General features: G+C 39.3%; 1 pseudogene; it reads right to left on the reverse strand.

Moving 5' to 3' along the window:
- Positions 1–4,118: 4,118 nt before the first annotated feature.
- LOC141507127 (B-cell lymphoma/leukemia 10-like) overlaps positions 4,119–19,258 on the reverse strand; it is a 55,845-nt pseudogene continuing 40,705 nt past the window's right edge.

Consider the following 19,258-nt stretch of genomic DNA (forward strand, 5'->3'; position numbering starts at 1 on the left):
ACTTAACACCATTTGCCTTGTAAAAACCTAAAAAAAAAAAGGCTTCTTTCTAGGCAGGCTCCTTCAGGGGCTCAACAAAGCTCTTTTCAGACCCTCCCTCTTCCCCAACAAGGGACCCACATGTGCTGGTGATGAAGACAATCCCTGGGCCTGAAGAAAAGTCACTGCTGGGGAGGGATGAGCAAGAAGGAAAGGATCTGCCATGGTTCCAGGAGACCCAAGAGCAGCAGTGTTAGTGAGATGAGGGTCTGAGGCAATCTGTCTCCCAGCATTTTCATCCCAGCACTGACCACTCCCCACTCCTGCCTCCCTCTGATGAGTAAATGTCTGAAGATGCTGGTGTCCATCCTAAGACCTGTCCTCTTGATCAGTAGGTGTGTGGAGCTGTGACAACAATGAACCTCCATAGATGCAAGGGTCCCATCACCTCTGATCCAGACCCACCCAAGAAATTAGGAAAGTTAGGATGTGTCCCTGTGGGCTCACCCATTTCTCCCCTTCTGACAAAGAGTTAAAAATATTATATATTCTGTATACTCTGTACCAAAGAACTGTAGGGAGACTCTCCCCACAGACACATACAAACCAAAGTGAATACAAAGATAAATACTTAATTTTAGAACTAGAAAAGGCCCCAGAAATCATAGGGTTCAATGCTTTTATTTTTCTGAAAAAAAACAGAGGATCAGAGAGGTTCAGTGACTTGTCCAAGGTCAAACAACTCATCAGTAGAAGAAGTAAGACTGGAACTCAGATCCCTTCCTTCTAAGCCCAGTACCAGGTTGAGGAAGAGCAAGATGTCATTAAGAGGATGCAAACTTAGGATAGGAGGAACTCTGGTCTCAGTAGAACAGAAATGAGAGCTTCTGGTGACCCACATATCACAGTACAGCAAAGAGCAGAGACCACCTCACTCCATAGATCATGATACCTTGAAAACACCAACAATATGTCAACCTCCCTCCCCACAACTATCTTTGAAAAAACAGCATAATAAAAAAAAGATGAAACTGGAGACAGTGTACTCTTCTCCCCAGTAGCAGAGTCCAATTTTAGCATCAAGTTAAAATTCAAGCAATAGGCTATAAAAATTAGCAAAGAGCAAAAAAGAACACAACCAGAACAAATTACAATAATAACAGGGAAGATCCAGACAAAACTCAAGAGTACAATGATAACAAAAGACTAAAAACCAAGCCTCAAAAAAAATGAATTGGATATCATCCTAGAAACAATTTTTGGACTATTTCAGAAAGAACTGTAAAAATCAAATAAGAGATGGAGGAAAAATGGGGAAAAGAAAAGGGAATGATACTAGAAAGTTAAGAAAAAAGAACAACTTGTTAAGGTACAAAGGAATGAAGAAGAAATAATGCCTTAAGATTTGCATGAACTGATGCTGAACAAGATGAGCAGAACCAAAAACAGTGTACACCCTAATAGCAACATGGGGGTGATGATCAACCTTGATGGACTTACTCATTCCATCAGTGCAACAATCAGGGAAAATTTTGGGCTATCTGCAATGGAGAATACCATCTGTAGCCAGAGAAAGCATTGTGGAGTTTGAACAAAGACCAAACACCTTCAATTTAGAAAAAAAAAAGTTATCTTATTATGTAATTTTTCGGTCTCATATTTTATTTTTCTTCCTTAAGGATATGATTTCTCTCTCATCACATTCAACTGAGATCAATGTATACCATGGAAACAATGTAAAGACTAACAGACTGCCTTCTGTGGGGGGGGGGTGGGGGGAGGGAAGCAAGAATGGGGGGGGATTTGTAAAACTCAAAATAAATAAAATATTTCCATAAAAAAGAAATAACACCTTAAAAAACAGAATGGGTCATATAATAAATGAGGCACAAAAATCCACTGAAGATAAGTACTCCTTAAAAGTAGAATTGCTCAAAGAAAAAAGTTATAAAAATTATCTGAAGAAAAGTGCTAAAAGGAATATAGAATGGCCTTTATCTTCCGAAATATCTATCATCATCAGAGGAAATTATCATGGAAAGATAACCTGTATCATTCTAAATCCTATAATGAATGAAGAGGAAGAATACATGCCACAGCTGACAGTTTAGTAATGATGACATCATCTACAGAATTAAAACTGGAAGGGACTTTAGAGAACTGAGGTGAAGCATAGAGAGGGTGGATGGGAAGGACAAATCAAGAGAGACTTCATGTTGAACTGTTTGTATTTCTGCATGGGAAGATGAAACTAATAGCTTAATATGAATCTCATTTATTAGGGCAGTAAGAAGAAGCATATATAGACAAGGCACAGGAGGGAGCTGAATTTGAAGACATCATAAATTAAAATAATGGAGTTAATGAGGGAGAATGGAATGTACTGGGAGAAAGGGAAAGAAAAGGTAGAATGGGATGTTATTCCACATAAAAGAGGTAAGAAAAAGCTTTTGCAGTGGAGTGGAAGAGAGGAAAGGGGGAGGGGTGTGAGTGAGCCTTTCTTTCATTGAAAGTGACTCAGAGAGGGACTAACAATACACAGTTGGCTTGTATAGAAATCTTTCTTACCCCAGGAAAAAAATAGGAGAAGAAAGGATGGAAGAAAGGGGATGGGGGAGTGAAGGTAGGGTGTAGGTAATAGAAGAGTAGGAAGATTGTGGGAGATGGTAGTCAGAAGGAACATACTTTTGAGGAGGGATATGGTGAAAGGAGAAAGAGAATAGGATAAATGGAGGGAGGGTAAATAGGATGGAGGGAAATAAAAGCTAGCAATAGCATCTATGGGGGAAAACATTGAAACAACTTCTTTGATGGACTTATAATAAAGAATTGTTAGTGATCCTTGAGGACCATAGTTGTGAGAGAACAAGGACAAAGGTCTCCAAGACCCTCTTGCCCCTCTGTTATTTTGCAATACTGCTGGCTCAGTATCTTGGGACATCTTCCTTCTCCTACTTTTGTGTTTGCCCAGAAAAGAGGCTTGTGTCTTTCATCCTTTCACTGTAGCTGAGAACAAGTTCTTTGCTGGTCCTAGAACTCAAGGTTGGTGCACCGTTTCATTTCAAAGAATGCTATCAGTTACAAAGACAGAGCTCATGGTTTATGAATATAGACTGAAGCATTTTTTTCTCATTTTATTTTTCTTGAGGTTTCTCTTTATGTGCGGTGGGAAGGGCTTATGTTTACTGCTACAACAGGACTATTGTAGTAATGTTTTTCATGGCTACACATTTTTAACCTACATCAGGTAAGTTCTTTTCTCAATGGGAGGAGTGATATGGGAGGAAGGGAGAGAATTTGGAACTCAAGGTTTTGGAAGTAAATGCTGAAACTTGTTTTTGCATGGAGCTGGGGGAAAAAATTAATAATTAAATAAATATTTTTAAAACAGCATACACACTCAGTTGAGTATAGAAATCTGCTTTAGTCTACAGAAAAGCTGGACAGGAATGCTGGAAGAGAAGGAGTTGAGGCATTGTGTTGATAGTAGGGAGGATGGAATGGAGGAAGTAAAAGTCAGAAACAAAACACTTGAGCCTTGACAGGGTGAGAGGAGAGACATGGAGAAAAGTAGGATGGAGGTAAATATACAGTAGTAATCAGAACTGTAAAAAAAATTTAAGGCAAGTTTCTCTGATGAATACCACATTTCTTATAAAGGACTGAGTCCTCAACTGATAGTCAAAGGATATGAATGATTCATTTTCATGTGAAGAAATAAAAGCTATTTGTAGTCAAATCAAAAAATTCTCTAGATTTGGGGGGTGGAACCAAGATGGTAGCACAAAGCTAGGAATTTCCCAGAACTTTTCCCAAAACAATTTTATTATTTTCAATTTTTGCAAGGCAATGGGGTTAAGTGACTTGCCCAAGGTCACACAGCTAGGTAATTTAGTGTCTGAGGCTGGATTTGAACTCAGGTCCCCTGACTCCAAGGTTGGTACTCTATCCACTGCACCACCTAGCCTAGCCACCTTCCTCTACCCCCCCCCAAAAAAACTTTAAATGAAGCCCCTATTCAGGTCCTGAAGCAAAAGAATACACAAAAAAGCATAGTGAACCAAGTTCTCAATTCATGATATTACAGAGGAATTTCAGTAAAGACCTGACTCATGGATTAAAGCAGAGTATAGATCATTTTAGGTGGAGAGTTGTACAGTCAGCAGGAGGCTCTTGGCCACAGCCCAGCTCAGGTCCAGGCTTAGAAAGCCAGCACTGCAGCAGGTCAGCAGTGAACATCCCAAACCCAACTTGGAAGACAAAGTTTGAGCCCCAGAAACATTGGTGTCACAGCTTGGGCTGTGAACAGAGAACAAATTGCTAACACCTGAAACACCATAGACTATACCATAGGCAATGATAAACCAGAGGCCACACTCCTAATCCCAGTATAAAAATTTGAGACTGTGCCCACTTTGCCCCAGGAGCAGAGCTCAACTATTAAAATGAACAAAACAAAAAATATGCTAACCATAACAAAACTACCATTCTGATCAGGATGATAAAAATGCCATTTCAGAAGAACAAAATAGTAACAAAATGCCTAAATGTGAAGCCTCAAAAAAATATTTGAATTGATCACCGATTCAAAAATACATTGGAGGAGGTAAAAAAGAATTTTAAAAACCAAATTAAAATTAGGGGAATACCCAAAGAATAGCAGAAAAAGAAAAATGAAGAAAAGAAATAAGAAATGCAGGAGAATTATGAAAAACTAAGTAAAAAAAGTATCTTTGAAAGTAAAATTGGCCAAATGGAAAGAGAAATCAACTCCTTTAAAAATAAAATTAACTAATTGGAAAAGGAAACACAAAAGCTAACTGAAGAAAAGAAACCTTAAAAATTATAACTGGACAAATGAAAATTAATGACTTTATGAGACTCTAAGATATCAAATAAAACCAACCAACTGAAAAAATACAAGAAAATGTTAAGTACCTCTAATGCAAAACAGTCAATCTGTTTTATATGCAGTCAACCTGCATATATGGGATGAGAGAGGAAGGAAGTGAGGGGGAACACCAAGGCTATGACCCTCCATGCATTAGAATGATGACCTACCTGGAAAACCCTAAATAGAAGACAGGTTTGGAGGGTGTTAAAAGACAGAGGCATTTGTCATTTATCCTTTGAGTACCAGGAAAAAGCAATTAAGAAATGAAAAAAGTATTATTCATGGAAAAGTGGCATTAGAGGATAATTAATACCACAGGAAGAGGCACAAAGGACTTATTATAGAAGAGAAAAAGAAGGAAAAGTGTAAACACTGATTAAATCTCACCTTCAACTGATTTGGCTCAAAAATACAGTAATATAACTTCTCAAATGAGTTTAGAAATTGATGCTAACCTACAGTGAAGTAGGAGGGAAAAGGGAAAAAGACAATGTGAGGTAGCCAGCAGTCAGAATCAAACCAGTGGTGAGGAGGGATAAGAGGAAAGGAGAAAGAAAAATATAAGTACATGGAAGATAGGATGGAGGGAAGTAAAAACTTTTTGAACAAGTAAAACTAATACAACCAAGATTAGAAGGAATGCAGAAGGATGTAAAACAATTTTCACAGCTAGTGTTTCTGATAAAGGACTCATTTCAAGAATATATAAAGTACTGAGTAAAATTTACAAGACTACAAATCATTATCCAGTTGATAGATGGTCAAGGGATATGAACAGGCAATTTTCAGATGAAGAAATTAAAGTTATTGATAGTCATGAAAAAATGTTCCAAATAATTTGTGATCAGAAAAAGACAAACAACTCTGGGATACCACCTCCCACCTATGAGCTTGATTAAACTATCCAAAAAGAAAAGTGATCAGTATTGGAGAAGATGTGGGAAAATGGGGCATTAATGGTGGAGTTATGAACTGATCCAGCCATTCTGAGGAGCGATTTGGAAATATGCCCAAAGGACAATAAAACTGTATACCCTTTGATCCAGCTATGCCACTACTTAGTCTATAACCCAAAGAGATCATAAAAAAGGAGGAAAATTCTACATTTACACAAATATTTATAGCAGCTCTTTTGTTGTGGCAAAGAATTGGAAATTGAAAAGAGGTCCATTAATTGAGGGAATTAGTGAACAAGTCATGGTATATGAATGGAATGGAGGACTATTGGTCTGCAGGAAATCAACATCAGCCAGACTTTTTAAAAGCCTGGAAAAACTTGCATGAGTGAAGTGAACAGAACCAGGAGAACACTGGACACATTAACAGCATCTTTGTGAGACGATCAGTTCCTCTCAGAAGTTCAGTGATCAAGAACAATAATGAGAAACTTGTTATGGAAAATGTTATCCACGTCCAGAGGGAAAAAACTACATGGACTCTGAATGCTGAACAAAGGATACAATGTTCACTTTTTAAAATTTCTTTTATTTGTTTCTTTCTCTCATCTTCCCCCCACCTTAGTTCTAATTCTTCTTATGCAACATGTTTAATATGAAAATATGTAAAATAGGACTGTATATATATGTATATACATATATATACATATATATATACATATATATATATATATATATATATATATATATATAAAACCTATATCTGATTATTCACTGCTATGGAGAAGGGGAGGGGAGAGAGGGTGGTAGAATAATGTCGAACTCAGAAGCTTGCAAAAGGATGAATGTTAAAACTTTTTGCATATAATTTGGAAAAAATTCAAAAAAGTAAAGAAAAATGCTCTAAATTACTATTGATTAGAAAAATTAAAATTAAAATAACTCTGGAATGCTAGCCCACACCTATCGATTGGCTAATATGACAGAAAAGGAAAATGATAGGGGGAAAATAAGAAAGTTGATTCACTAATTCACTATTGGTGAAGTTCTATACTGATTCATAGTTCTGTGGATCAGTTTGGAACTTCTACCCAAGGGTCCATAAAGCCATGCTTACCCTTTGACCAAGCATATCACTAACCAGGTTGGTATCCAAAAGAGATTTTTTAAAAAAGAAAAGGATCTATTGGGAACATAGCATTAAAATTAGGGGAATACCCATCAATTAGGGAATAGCTGAATAAGTTGTATATTATTGTTGTTGGAATACTATTGTTCTATAGGAAATAACAAGCAGGATGCTCTCAGAAAAACATAAACAGACTTACATGAAGTGATGTAAAGTAAAATGAGCAGAACCAGCAATGTATGCAATAATAGCAATACTGTATGATGATCAGTTGTGAATGACTTAGCTATTCTCAGCAATAAAAGGATCTAACATAATTCTAAGCAACTTACAATGAAACATGCTAGAACTGATGGAGTTTGAATGCAGATCAAAGCAGACTTTCTCTTTATTTTTGATCTGTAATTATTTCATAGCATGACTAATACAGAAATTTGATTTGTATGATCAGTTATGTATATATATATATATATATATATATATGTAAAATCTCAGTGAAGCAAGAAAGGGAGAGGAATAGGGAATTTGAAATTCAAAATTTTTAAATCAATTATAAAATTTTTTTGTATTGAGAAAATATTAATTTTTTAAAAATAAAAGGAAAGAATTAGTAGTTGGTGTTATTCTCCCAATAATTCTACCTACACTTATAGGTTACCAGTCATTTGATATTCATGGTCATGTGCATTTCTTAGATACTGGGAATCTCATTTTCTTCAACTTAAAAACACACTTTCTCTCCAAACCCACTCTTTTCCCCAACTCCTATTCTTTTAAATGTTTCTTAGAATTCATTTTCGTTTTTATGTATTTTATTTATTTATTCTTATTTTTATACAAATGATGGTTTTTATACATTACTAAAATATTCTTGTTTAAGAGTAAACATAATAGCCCCTCCTCCCCAAAATATAGACCCACATGAGAGATAAAGAAAAGAGAAGAAAATTAAAATAAAAAAATAATAATAATAATAATAATGAGAGGTGCAGCCAGGTGGCGTAATGGACAGAGCATCAGCCCTGGAGCCAGGAGTACCCAGGTCCAAATCCAGTCTCAGACCAAAAAAAAAAAACCACCCAAAATAAAATGAAATAATAATAATAATAATAATAATAATAATAATAATAATAATAATAATAATAATTAGGGGCAGCCAGGTGGTGTGGCGGTCAGAGCACCAGCCCTGGAGCCAGGAGCACCTGGGTCCAAATCCAGCCACAGACAAGCAACAATCACCCAGCTGTGCAGCCCCAGGCAGGCCACCCAGCCCCATTTGCCCTGCACCCCCAAATAATAATAATAATAATAATAATAATAATAATAATAATAATAATAAATGTGCTTCGGTCTGTGTTCCAACACCACCAGCTCTGTCATGGGTGGATCACATTCTTTATGATAAGTCCATCACAAAAGCTACTTCCATATTTTTCCATCATTGCCATTGCTGATTGCAACTCCCTCCATTCATACTTCCCCACTACCATATACTATATTTTCTCTCTCATTTCACTCTGTCCCTCTTTTAAAATCTGTTTTAGGGTAGCTGAGTGGCACATCAGACTGATTACCGGCCCTAGGGCCAAGAGGCCCCAAGCCCACATACCACCCCTTAGGCCCAGCAACCACCCAGCCCTATGGTCCCAGACAGGCCATGCAATCCCAGCCCTTTGCAAGAAGTAAAAAAAGAAAATGTGTTATATCTGACCACTCTCCCCACATGGTCCATTCTCTCCTCCATCACTCACATCTTCCCCCTTCCCCCTGTCCCCCTTCTCTCCTTCTCACTCTAGATGTCTATACCCCAATGAGTATATATATGCTGTTTCTTCTCCTAGCCACCTCTGATGAGAGCAAAGGTTCCCTCATTCCCCCTTGCCTTCCCCCTTTCCATATCATTGCAATAGCTCATTGTAATAAAATAAATCTTATTATATGAAATATCTTAGCCTATTTTACCTCTCCTTTTTCTTTCTCCCATTGCATTTCCCTTTTAGCCATTGACTGCATTTTTACACTATATTATATGTTCAAATTCAGCTCTCTTCTGTGCTTCATCTATAAAATCTCCTTCTACCTGTTCTGTTAATTGAGAAGGTTCATATGAGTATTATCAGTATCATTTTTCTATGCAAGAATACATGTAGTTCTTCATCATTAAGTCCCTCATATTTTCCCCTTCTCCTCCACTCTCTATGCTTCATTTGAGTCCTGTATTTGAAGGTCAAACTTTCTGTTCAGCTCTGGCCATTCCAACAGGAACATGTGAAATTCCCCTGGTTCATTGAAAGTTCATCTTTTTCCCTGGAAGAAGATGTTCAGTTTTGCTGGGTAGTTGATTCTAGGTTGCATTCCGAACTCTTTTGCCTTCCGGAGTATTATATTCCAAGCCCTACAAGCCTTTAATGTAGTTGCTGCTAAGTCCTGTGTGATTCTGACTGCAGCTCCACGATATTTGAACTGTGTCCTTCTGGCTGCTTGCTATATTTTCTCTTTGACTTGGGAGTTCTGGAACTTGGCTATAATATTCCTGGGAGTTGGTTTTTTTTGGGGGGGGATCTCTTTCTTGGGAAGATTGGTGGATTCTCTCAATTTCTATTTTGCCCTCTGCTTCTAGATATCAGGGTAATTTTCCTGTAGGAATTCTTTAAAAATGAGGTCAATTCTCTTTTCCTGATCATGACTTTCAGGTATTCCAGTAGTTTTTAAATTATCTTTCCTGACTCTGTTTTCCAGATCAGTTGTTTTTTTAATGAGATGTTTCATATTTTCTTCTAATTTTTCATTCTTTTGGTGTTGAAGTATTGTCTTGACTTCTCGTAAAGTCATCAGCTTTCTTTACCATTCTACATCTGAAGGATGTGTTTTCCTCAGAGAGCTTTCTTATCTCTTTTTCCATCTGGCCAATTCTGCTTTTTAAAGCATTCTTCTCCTCAATAACTTTTTTTTTGTACTGTTTTATCCATTTGGCCTAAGCTGGTTTTTAACATGCTATTTTCTTCAGCATTTTTTTGGATCTCCTTGACTAAGCTGATGACTTCTTTTTCATGCTTTTCCTGTATCTCTCTCATTTCTTTTCCCAATTTTTCTTCCAACTCCCTCACTTGATTTTAAAAATCTTTTTTTGAGCTCTGTCATAGCCTGAGCCCAATTTCTGCTTTTCTTGGAGTCTTTAGATGCAGGAGCTTGTACTTCCTCAGATTGAGTATTTTGATCCTTCTTGGGATCATATGCAAAGTATTTCTCAGTGGCATTCTTCTTTTTTCTCTGTTTACTCATTTCCCCAACCTGTGCCTAGTTTTGGGGTGCTTCCTGAGCTTTTGAGTATTATTGGGACACCCCACACACACAAGGATCTCAGTGTATGAAGCTCTGTGTTCCCTCCTGGTCTGTGAATGAACACAAGTGCACCCCTCTGCCACAGGGCTGAGGTTGAGGGGGGTGCTCTCTGCTGTTCTATGGGGGCCTGGACTGAGATCAGGATCTGAATGTGGTCAGAGCCCCAGAGTCCTGTTCCAGGGACAGAGGACAGAGCTCAGCAGTCTCTCTCCACTCCCCTACCTAGGCTGAGTACTCAAGGCCAAGGTGCCTGGGGGCTCCTGTTTACTAGCTTCGCCTGCTTCTGGTTCCTGGATCTGGGTTGCCATGGCCACGCTGCTCATTGAGTTCCCTGAGGGCTGGGCTTCATGCACTCATTCTGGCAGAGTCCCCCCCCCAAATCCCCTAAGTTGTGCCCGGTGCTCCCCAGGGTGTAAATCAGGAAAATGCCCCCACTGCCATGAGCCCTGGCTCCCAGAGCTCTGGGGCTGCCTCTGGGAGGCTGAAGTTCCTTCACTCTGGAGGACCACCCCTCTAACCCCATGGAGTGAAGCCTTTCCACTATTTTATGGTTACCTTGGGCTGGAAAATTGCCTTACTGGATCCCTCTGTAGATTCTGTCTCTTGAAAATTCAGTTAGAGTCCTTATTTTATAAGTTTGGAAATATCATAGAGAGAGCACCTAAGAGATGATCCTCTCCTGTCACCATCTTGGCTCTGCCTCTAGAATTCATTTTCAATCCATCAGGCCCTAGATATTTTTTCTAAGATGTCACCACAGCCTGGGGGAGGAAGATGTCCTGCTTTCCTGTTGCCTTAGCCCCAAGACAGATGTTCAGGGAAATATGGTGAAGTGGGTCAGAGGCCCCCTGATTGTATTTCTGTACTCCAGGAGGCAGAAGGTAAAGGACATCCAGGCTCCTGCATTCCAAGGGATGACAAAGATACTGAGACCAGACATGGTTGAGGGGAAGGTGTCCATGCCCATCTACCACGTCCAGCTATGTGACTCCAGACAACATATGTGTTATTTACAGACAGGAGTCTTTTATAACAAAACCAGCTTTGACCTTCAGATAGCAGGTAAGTGCAACCGGTCATGGGTTCTCTCTAGAGCTGGAAGGGACCTTTAGACATTTGCAGTGGCACAGATCTTTAGAGTTTGTAAAATACTTCCCACACAGTGTCATAAATACCTAGTTAATGTTTTTGTACCAGGGCAGCCCTGGTCCCCAGTGAGGCAAGGTCTATTATCTTTCAGTCCTTCAGGTTTCTATGGTACTTTTAATGGGGTCTAGCTCCTCTGAGTTTCTCAGGGCTTCCCTTCTGGGCTGACAGCAAATTGGACCTTGACTTTTTCTCCCAGGATCACCATGGCTTGGCTCTGGATGAGTGAGGGAATCCCCAACCTGTGCCTACAAGTGAAAGGGACCAAGAAACAGCTCCTGCTCCTGCCCCTGCCCTAAGCCTGTTTCAGTAAGGACACCAGCCTAGAGAGGGGAGGAAAGTGTCCTTCCTCACCTAGCTCAGGTCATGGTACTTGTACCTAAGGGGGGGGGAACAGGACTTTGACCTCCCCTGGTCACAGCTGGAAGGAAACAGAGGTGAATGGGGGGATAAGGCCTGAGATTTTTTCTGTAGAATATTATAGATTAGAAAATAGTTGAGTTATGTTCCCCTCCTCCCCTAACAAGCAACTTCTGGGATATTGGTGAAGAGTCAACTGACTCAGTCTTATCTGTTGAAGTCCGGATAACCATTCAGTTCCTGGAGCTAAAGGTGTAATCCTGTTTCTGTTTGAATTATATGCTTTTTTCCCTTAGATTAATTTATGTGTTTAGATTGTTAAGACCACATTCCTCATTAATGAGGATAGGTCTGTGGGAGGGGGAATCCCATTAAGATATATGTGACCCTTGGGGTCTTTCCCCTTTGCCTCAGTCTCTGTAATTGATTGGGGCCTGTTTTTCGAGAAACGAATAAAACTTTCTTTTCATACCTTGAGACATCTCTGAAATTTATTTAAGTGTCATTTGTACCACACAGAGGGAAAGAGAAAGAACGAGACAAAACAAGTATGAATCCCAGTCTGGAATTTTCAAGTCAAAGTCTGTTCCAGCCCTGCAGCCAATACAAAACATTCCCAATGTATCGGCTTCTCTGTGATTCAGGCCCCTGGAATCTTTCATGGGCCCCTCCCTGTGAATTCACCTGGGCAAATACCTTCTCCTCTCTCCATGCCAAACATCTTTGTGCTCATCCAATAGCCAGGTTTGCATGTTGCACTTAAGTCCTGTCCCCAAGTCAGAACAATCTAGGGGCTTTGTTCAGCCAGGAGGAACTTCCTTTCACTGCTTCTCCAGTGCCTCCAGGGAGAAATCTCAGAGCAGCCAAAGGTGCAGGATTATAGACAAGTTCAGAAAGTACAACTATCCCTAAATACAATGTTTTGCAGACTCACTAAACTCAAGAACAATTTACAATGATTATAAAATATTGTTCCCTGTTTAACTTTAGCCTTTTAGGGTCTTTCTCAGCTCATTTTCTTTCAAGGAAAACAAAGAGGAAACACAAAGAAAGCTGATCCCCTCTTGGACAGAAGCAAGGGTCACACTGAGCTTTGTAAAGCTCCTGGAGCTTCACCAAGGAAGATCATTCAGATTGGGGGTTTCCCATTGACAAGTTGGGGGAACTTGCTCTCTGGACCTCAGAGAACTGGAATAAAAGTCCTGGGCTGACCCCAGGGTCCTTTCATTCTCTTAACTGGGATCTTCATTATCATCATCATCACCAGCATTTCTGGAAAGTGTTTGCAAAGTGCTTTAGAAATACAAGATCAGTAACATTTATGAAACTCCTACTATGTTCCAAACCCTCTGCTGAGCCCTGGGGATACAAAAGGAGGTAAAAGTCCCTGCCCTCAAGGAGCTTCTAGTCTAAGTGGGGAGACAATGTGGAAGCAAATATAGACAAAGCTTAGGACACATGGGATAATTAAAAGGGGGAGGCTCTGGAATGAAGAGCAGTTCTCACAATCTTTCTGTGATGTTGGTTGGGATTTGAAAGAAGCAGGGAGGTCAGTGGTAAGAATGGAGAAGGGAGAACATTCCAGATATTGGTGGGGGGAGACAGAAAGAATGTCCTGAGAGATAAAGGGTCTTGTTTGTGGAGTGGCCAGGAGGTCTGTATTATTGGACTGAAGAGTATGTACTGGGGAGGAAGAAGGGGGTCAGGGAAGAGGGATGTCTGGCTATGAAGGGCTTAGAATGAGGAATGGAGCTTTTTGAATTAGCTCTCTGAGACAACATGGAGCCACTAGAGTTTATTAAACTGTGTTGTAACATGATCAGACTTGGACTTTGGGAAAATCACTTCAATGGCTGCATGGAGGATGGGTTGGAGTGGGGGTAGTCCTGAGGCAGGCAGACCCCCAGCAGCCATTGTAGTAATAAAGGTATGAGAGGAGGATGACTTCACTAGGGTTGGAACCCTGTCAAAGGAGAGAAGGGGCTTCTATGAGGGATGTTTCAAAGTGAAATTGAGAGGGGCAGTTGGTGGCATAATGGATAGAGCACTGACCCTGTTCAAATCCAGCCTCAGCCACTTAATAATTACCTAGTTGTGTGACCTTGGGCAAGTCACTTTTAACCCCATTGCATTAAATAAATAAAAAAAAATTTTAAAAAGTGAAATTGAGAGACTCACAATCATACAAACAAATTCTCTGAATCCTTTGTCTACATTGTTCCCTGATCTTCTTCTGCTCTGCCCCTAGAGCCCAAGAGAGGACAATTCTCAGTCACTGGTCCTGCTCAACTAATTCAGGACAAGCAGGGGGAACAGCTCACAATCTCCTGTGAACTTTCCCCTAAAGTGGATGTTCAGAAATGAATGTGAAGTGTTTCAGAAACCAGACTTGTACACAGACTTTTTGAATTTTGAAATTTGAAAATTTGAATTTTGAAAACTATCTTCACATGTGATTGAAAAAATAAAATACTATCAAGTAAATAAAAATAAATAAAATAAATAATTGGGAGGTCAGTTTATAATGATTCCCTTTTTTGAGCAACATGTCTAAGAGGCAGACGGGATTAAAAGATAAAGTTTGAGAGGCAGTCTGGTACATTGGATGGAGGGCTAATCTTGGATCCAGGAATTCTGGGTCAATTCTATCTTCAAAGTACTTATTAATTGTCATTCTCTTGCCATTGCAATCAGTAAAATAACTGCTTAAAATTCTTATTTTTCAATATTTAAATATGGAATTCTATGCCCTGCTAGCACATGGTTAATTTATATAAAGATATCATCAATAGCTTTGACATATATAACCTCTATTATATTCCCACTGTACGTGCTGCAGCAGATAGAGCACTGGCCTTGGAGTCAGGAAGACAGGAGTTCAAATCCAGCTTCAGATATTTGTCACTTCTTAGCTGTGTGTCCTTGGGAAAGTCACTTAACCCTGATTTCCTCACATTCAGGGTCATCTCCAGTCATCCTGATTCATATCTGGTCCCTGGACTCAGATGGCTCTGGAACAGAAAATGAGACTGGAGACTGAGCAGAGCATCCCTTCATTCAAATCCAATTCAAGTACTTGTCATGGTATCACTTCCCTGATGTCATGGTCTTCTTCAAAAATTAAAGTCAAAACATTATCATTATTATCCCACTCAGGTAATCACAAAACATCTATCATCTAACTTTCTGTAGATATATTCAGGCTATTAAATTCTATCCTTTGGTCAATTAACATTTTTGAATGATTGAATAAAATGAAATCTAAACTATCAATATTCCTAGATCCCAAGGAATCAGTTGGAGACTGGGAAGCTCCAAACCCAACATTCCTAGAAGAGCCTTTAGCCAGCAGTGAGGCCTATAGAAACAGGAACATTCATCCAACAACTGTCATCTCTGGGCTGGCCCTGTGAGGTCTTAGATCTGTGCCCAGTTATTCCCTGAAGAGGAGCAGAAGGAGGAGATTGCCATCTACACCCTCAGAGCCCACAGAGCCTATCCTACAGTTCAGTGATGCTGATTAACAAGGGTAGAAGTCAAGTCAAGGTAAGAAGTGTTAATTAAGCAACTGCAGTGTACCAGATACAGGGCTAGTGGACACATGAGAAGTAAAACAAGCCCTGATCTCCAGAAGCCCACAGTCTAGTGAGGGAGAGCGCACAGATCTTTATATAAAACAAGAGATATGAAGGATAAATGGAGAGAACATGGAGAGAGGAGACACCAGTATTACAGGAGTGAGGAAAAGCTTCTTGTAGAAGGTGAGATTTGAGCTGGATCTGAAGGAAGCCAGAAGAGCCAGGATGAAGAGAGGAAGAGGGAGAACTGTGGGTAGGAGACAGGCAGTGAACAGGTTTCATGTGGAGGGGGTGTATTGTCTGAGGAAGAGCAAGGCAGCCAGTGTCACTGAGGGGAACAGGATACTTGGTAGGGAGGAAGATGTAAGAAGACTAAGAGGATAAAAAGGCAGCTTATGAAGGACCTTCAACCTGGAGGGTTTTCTTTTCTCCTATATGGCACAGGGAGCCCCTCTATTGTATTGATTGGGGGGTTGCCTGAACTTTAGGAAGATTTTTTTTGACAGCTGAATGTCTAATGCTGGAAAGAAGAATACTGAGACAGGGGCATCAGCCAGGTAATGAAGCTCTGCATGAAGAGAGTAGAAGTACCAGAAAGAGGAGATAGAGATGGTGGTGAGGGAAAGGTATAACGGGCAGGATGTGGAAACCTAGTAAATATGGGGAGGTCAGAAAAGTTAGAATAAGAAGTAGAGAATGACACATAGGTGGGAGCCTGGTGCTGTCCTTGAGAGCAATAATTTAAGAAATTGGAAAAGTTTAAGGGGAACAGTGATGATGGACATGTTGTGTCCAATGTCTGTGAGGTATCTATCCCATCTCTGTATTTCATTTCTTAGATTCTACCTCAGGAAAGTTGATTTTGGTATCTACCATTGTGACCTTTACATGTAAAGAATAAACTGACCCTGTCTTATCTGGACTGAAGTCAATTCAATCCAGACATCAAGTCAATTAAACCATCAATTCAAGAAACATTTATTTAGCCATCATTTCATATTGATTAGTATATTTGGGATGAATTTAATAACAATAATTTGGTTTCTAGAGATCCTTTTTCACAGGCAGGTTCTGGTCCTGGGAAAACTGTGAAAAAAAAAAGATAACAGAAGTCATCCAGAATTGTACTTACCTGTGTTGAATGAAGTGTATCAGTCTTGTTCTCTTCTGTACTGTAACCCCCTGCTCTTTACTGCCAAGATCCTGGATTGTCCTCAGTTATTAGGAGTTTGCTGTGACCTGGAAGACAAAGTAGAAGCCTCAGTTTACCTCTGTGTGTGAAATGAGTTTACCCACTTAAATAAAACGCAGAGATTTCTCAAGGTATGAAGAGAAAAGTTTTATTCAATTCTTGAGAATTGGACCCCTTGCTCCTCCCTAAACATGGAGAGAGAGAAAAGGATGCAAGAGCAGGAAATCCAAGATCTATTTATCCTAAAGCAATTCCATCACCCCCCACTGAGAAATGGGGGTCTTCACAATCTATATGTGTAAATTACTCTAAAGAAAAAGCATATCATTCGAACAGAGACAGGTTCTCCCCCTTCAGGACAAGGAATATAGAACCATTTGTCCAGATAAGACAGGGTCAGTTTACTCTTTACATTCTGGTCAAGGTAACATTAAATAGCTTGTCAGGGGAGGAGGGGCAGAAGTGACATAACACAGCTTAACTATTTCTAATCTATGATATTCTGCTGAAGAAATCTCAGACTTTATCCCATTCAATCCCTCCTCTTTATTTTGATGAGATTTCTTCAAATTTCTGTAATATAGAGTCACATTGCTGGTCCATCTGATCATCATCCTCATTTTCCTTGCAAGTCCACATTAACTTTTAGTCATTTCCTTTAACAAGTCCCCTTTTAGTGAATCTTTACAAGGGATCCAAATACCATCATTAATCTCACATGAGTCTGAGGTCACCTATCCCTAAGTTGTCCAGTCCAGAATATATGTACCCTGCTTCTGCACATGTCTAGATATTTGCTAGTCCCCAGGCAAATATCCTGGCCAGTCAGTTATCAACAGTAGGCACCCTGAACTCACTTAGCCATATGCCACTGGTGTTTCTCTCCTCTGACTCAGAATTGATTTTCTAAGTGAATTCTTTCATGTTTGCTCAACACTTTAAAACCTTTAGCTGGCTACATTTTCCAGAGTCAAGGGTAAATTACAGATAAACAATGTATACATAGGTGAGAAATGGTAGAGATGAACTGGTCCAGTGTCTCTCCTCTCTTCTCCCCTGAAGACATTCAATGTCCTTCTGCATCTTCTGAATCTGTTCCAAAAAGTCCTCTCCAGCTCAGGTGACCGGTTGAGACTTTGTCTTCTGGTAAAGAAACTGCTTAACATTTTACTCAAATCAAAACACATGTTTTCTTCATAAGACAATTAGATTTTGGAGCTTATTGCAATTTACATTTTGCCTTATTGCCATATTGATGCACATACTTCATTTTGACACAATAAACCTTCATTAATGTTTTACTGTATGAGCAAACTCCCAATGAGAATTATCATGACTTAAGCTTGTAACATACATTCAATAATCATCTTAGTTCAGAGTACTCAGCATATGGTTTAAAAAATAATAATCTTAGCCTTTGCTTCTTATTACAATAATGGCTAAAGCATCCTTAACCAAAATGAAATTTTTCAAAATATTCCCAAATATACCATTGATTTTCCTTTTCCTGATATACTTATCTGACTCAGATTCCTTTCCTTAAGCTAGGCCTTAAAACTGTAATTATCCTAAGAATTTCCCTTTCTTCTTCTTCCCTAAATATCCCTTCTAAGTAAAATTAAAGAAACTTAATTCCTATCTTAACATGTAGCTGTTAGCAGGTGTCAGAGCCACACACCTAACACACCTAACCTATCTCTGAATCTCCAATTCACCTAAAACTTCTTTTTCTGTTCTGCTTAGTAGTCATAAAGATCCAGGACATTAAAAGGAAATTCCCTTATAGGTACTGAATATCAGTGTCCAGGCAGAGGTCAGGTAGGTAATCAAATATCTTAGGCCAGAGTTATTCTTCCAGGTGAGACATTATCCAAATGTCACTTTGGGGAAATCAAGTCAAAAGGATCCAACCTCAGCCATACTGAGAAGCTGCCCCTTTGGCTGCATATCCCTGTCACCTGATATCTTGACGTCCTTGGTTCCAAGAACATAACACTTACTCAGTAGCATTTCCTTTTCTGACCATCCTGGCATCTGATATAAAAAGAAAATTGATTAAAAGTCCTGTGATTTAAAATAGTTGTTTACCTAATTAGATCTCCAAATGAATCCACTTCACAATTTAGGTTAGGGTTGGGGGGAGGGGTCATAATCAATCAGTTCCCTTCCTTACTCATATATCACATATATCTACTGAGTGTCCCTGTCATCAGAATACATTAAATAGGGTTACTTTCCTTTCTAAGCATTCAAAAAGCAGTCAAATTCTCTTAGCATCTGGAGTATTCCTTGAGAGTTTTTACCTGTAAAGGCAGCTAGCAGGAGGTCAAATTGGGGCGAGCTCATTTAGAATTTTTCTAAACTACTTCCAAGGCTGTTTCATTAGCTTCTACCCATTCTGAAAATGTGTTAACAAAAACCAATAGATACTCAAAACTGGTTGCAGGCTTTTTCATGCAGGCCTTTTTTACTGTCTCTCTTTCTATTGTTTTTGAGATAAGAATTTTTCTGCCAGTTCTCCTTCTGCTACCTTCTTCTCCCCTTTTTATTCAGTGAAGAAATCTTCCAAGGGGGAACAGATGGGACCTGGTGACAGGGGTGGGGGATGGAGGATGGGAATTCAGGGGCTGAGATCTCCAAATTTAACAAAATAGTAATAAGTGTAATACATTAAGAACTAGATTTCACAAAATAATCTTTCCATTATTACAGTTATACCTGGACCTACAGATCTAGGGCAAG

The sequence above is a fragment of the Macrotis lagotis genome, chromosome 1, assembly GCF_037893015.1.
Source record: "Macrotis lagotis isolate mMagLag1 chromosome 1, bilby.v1.9.chrom.fasta, whole genome shotgun sequence".
NCBI classification, from domain to species: domain Eukaryota; kingdom Metazoa; phylum Chordata; class Mammalia; order Peramelemorphia; family Peramelidae; genus Macrotis; species Macrotis lagotis.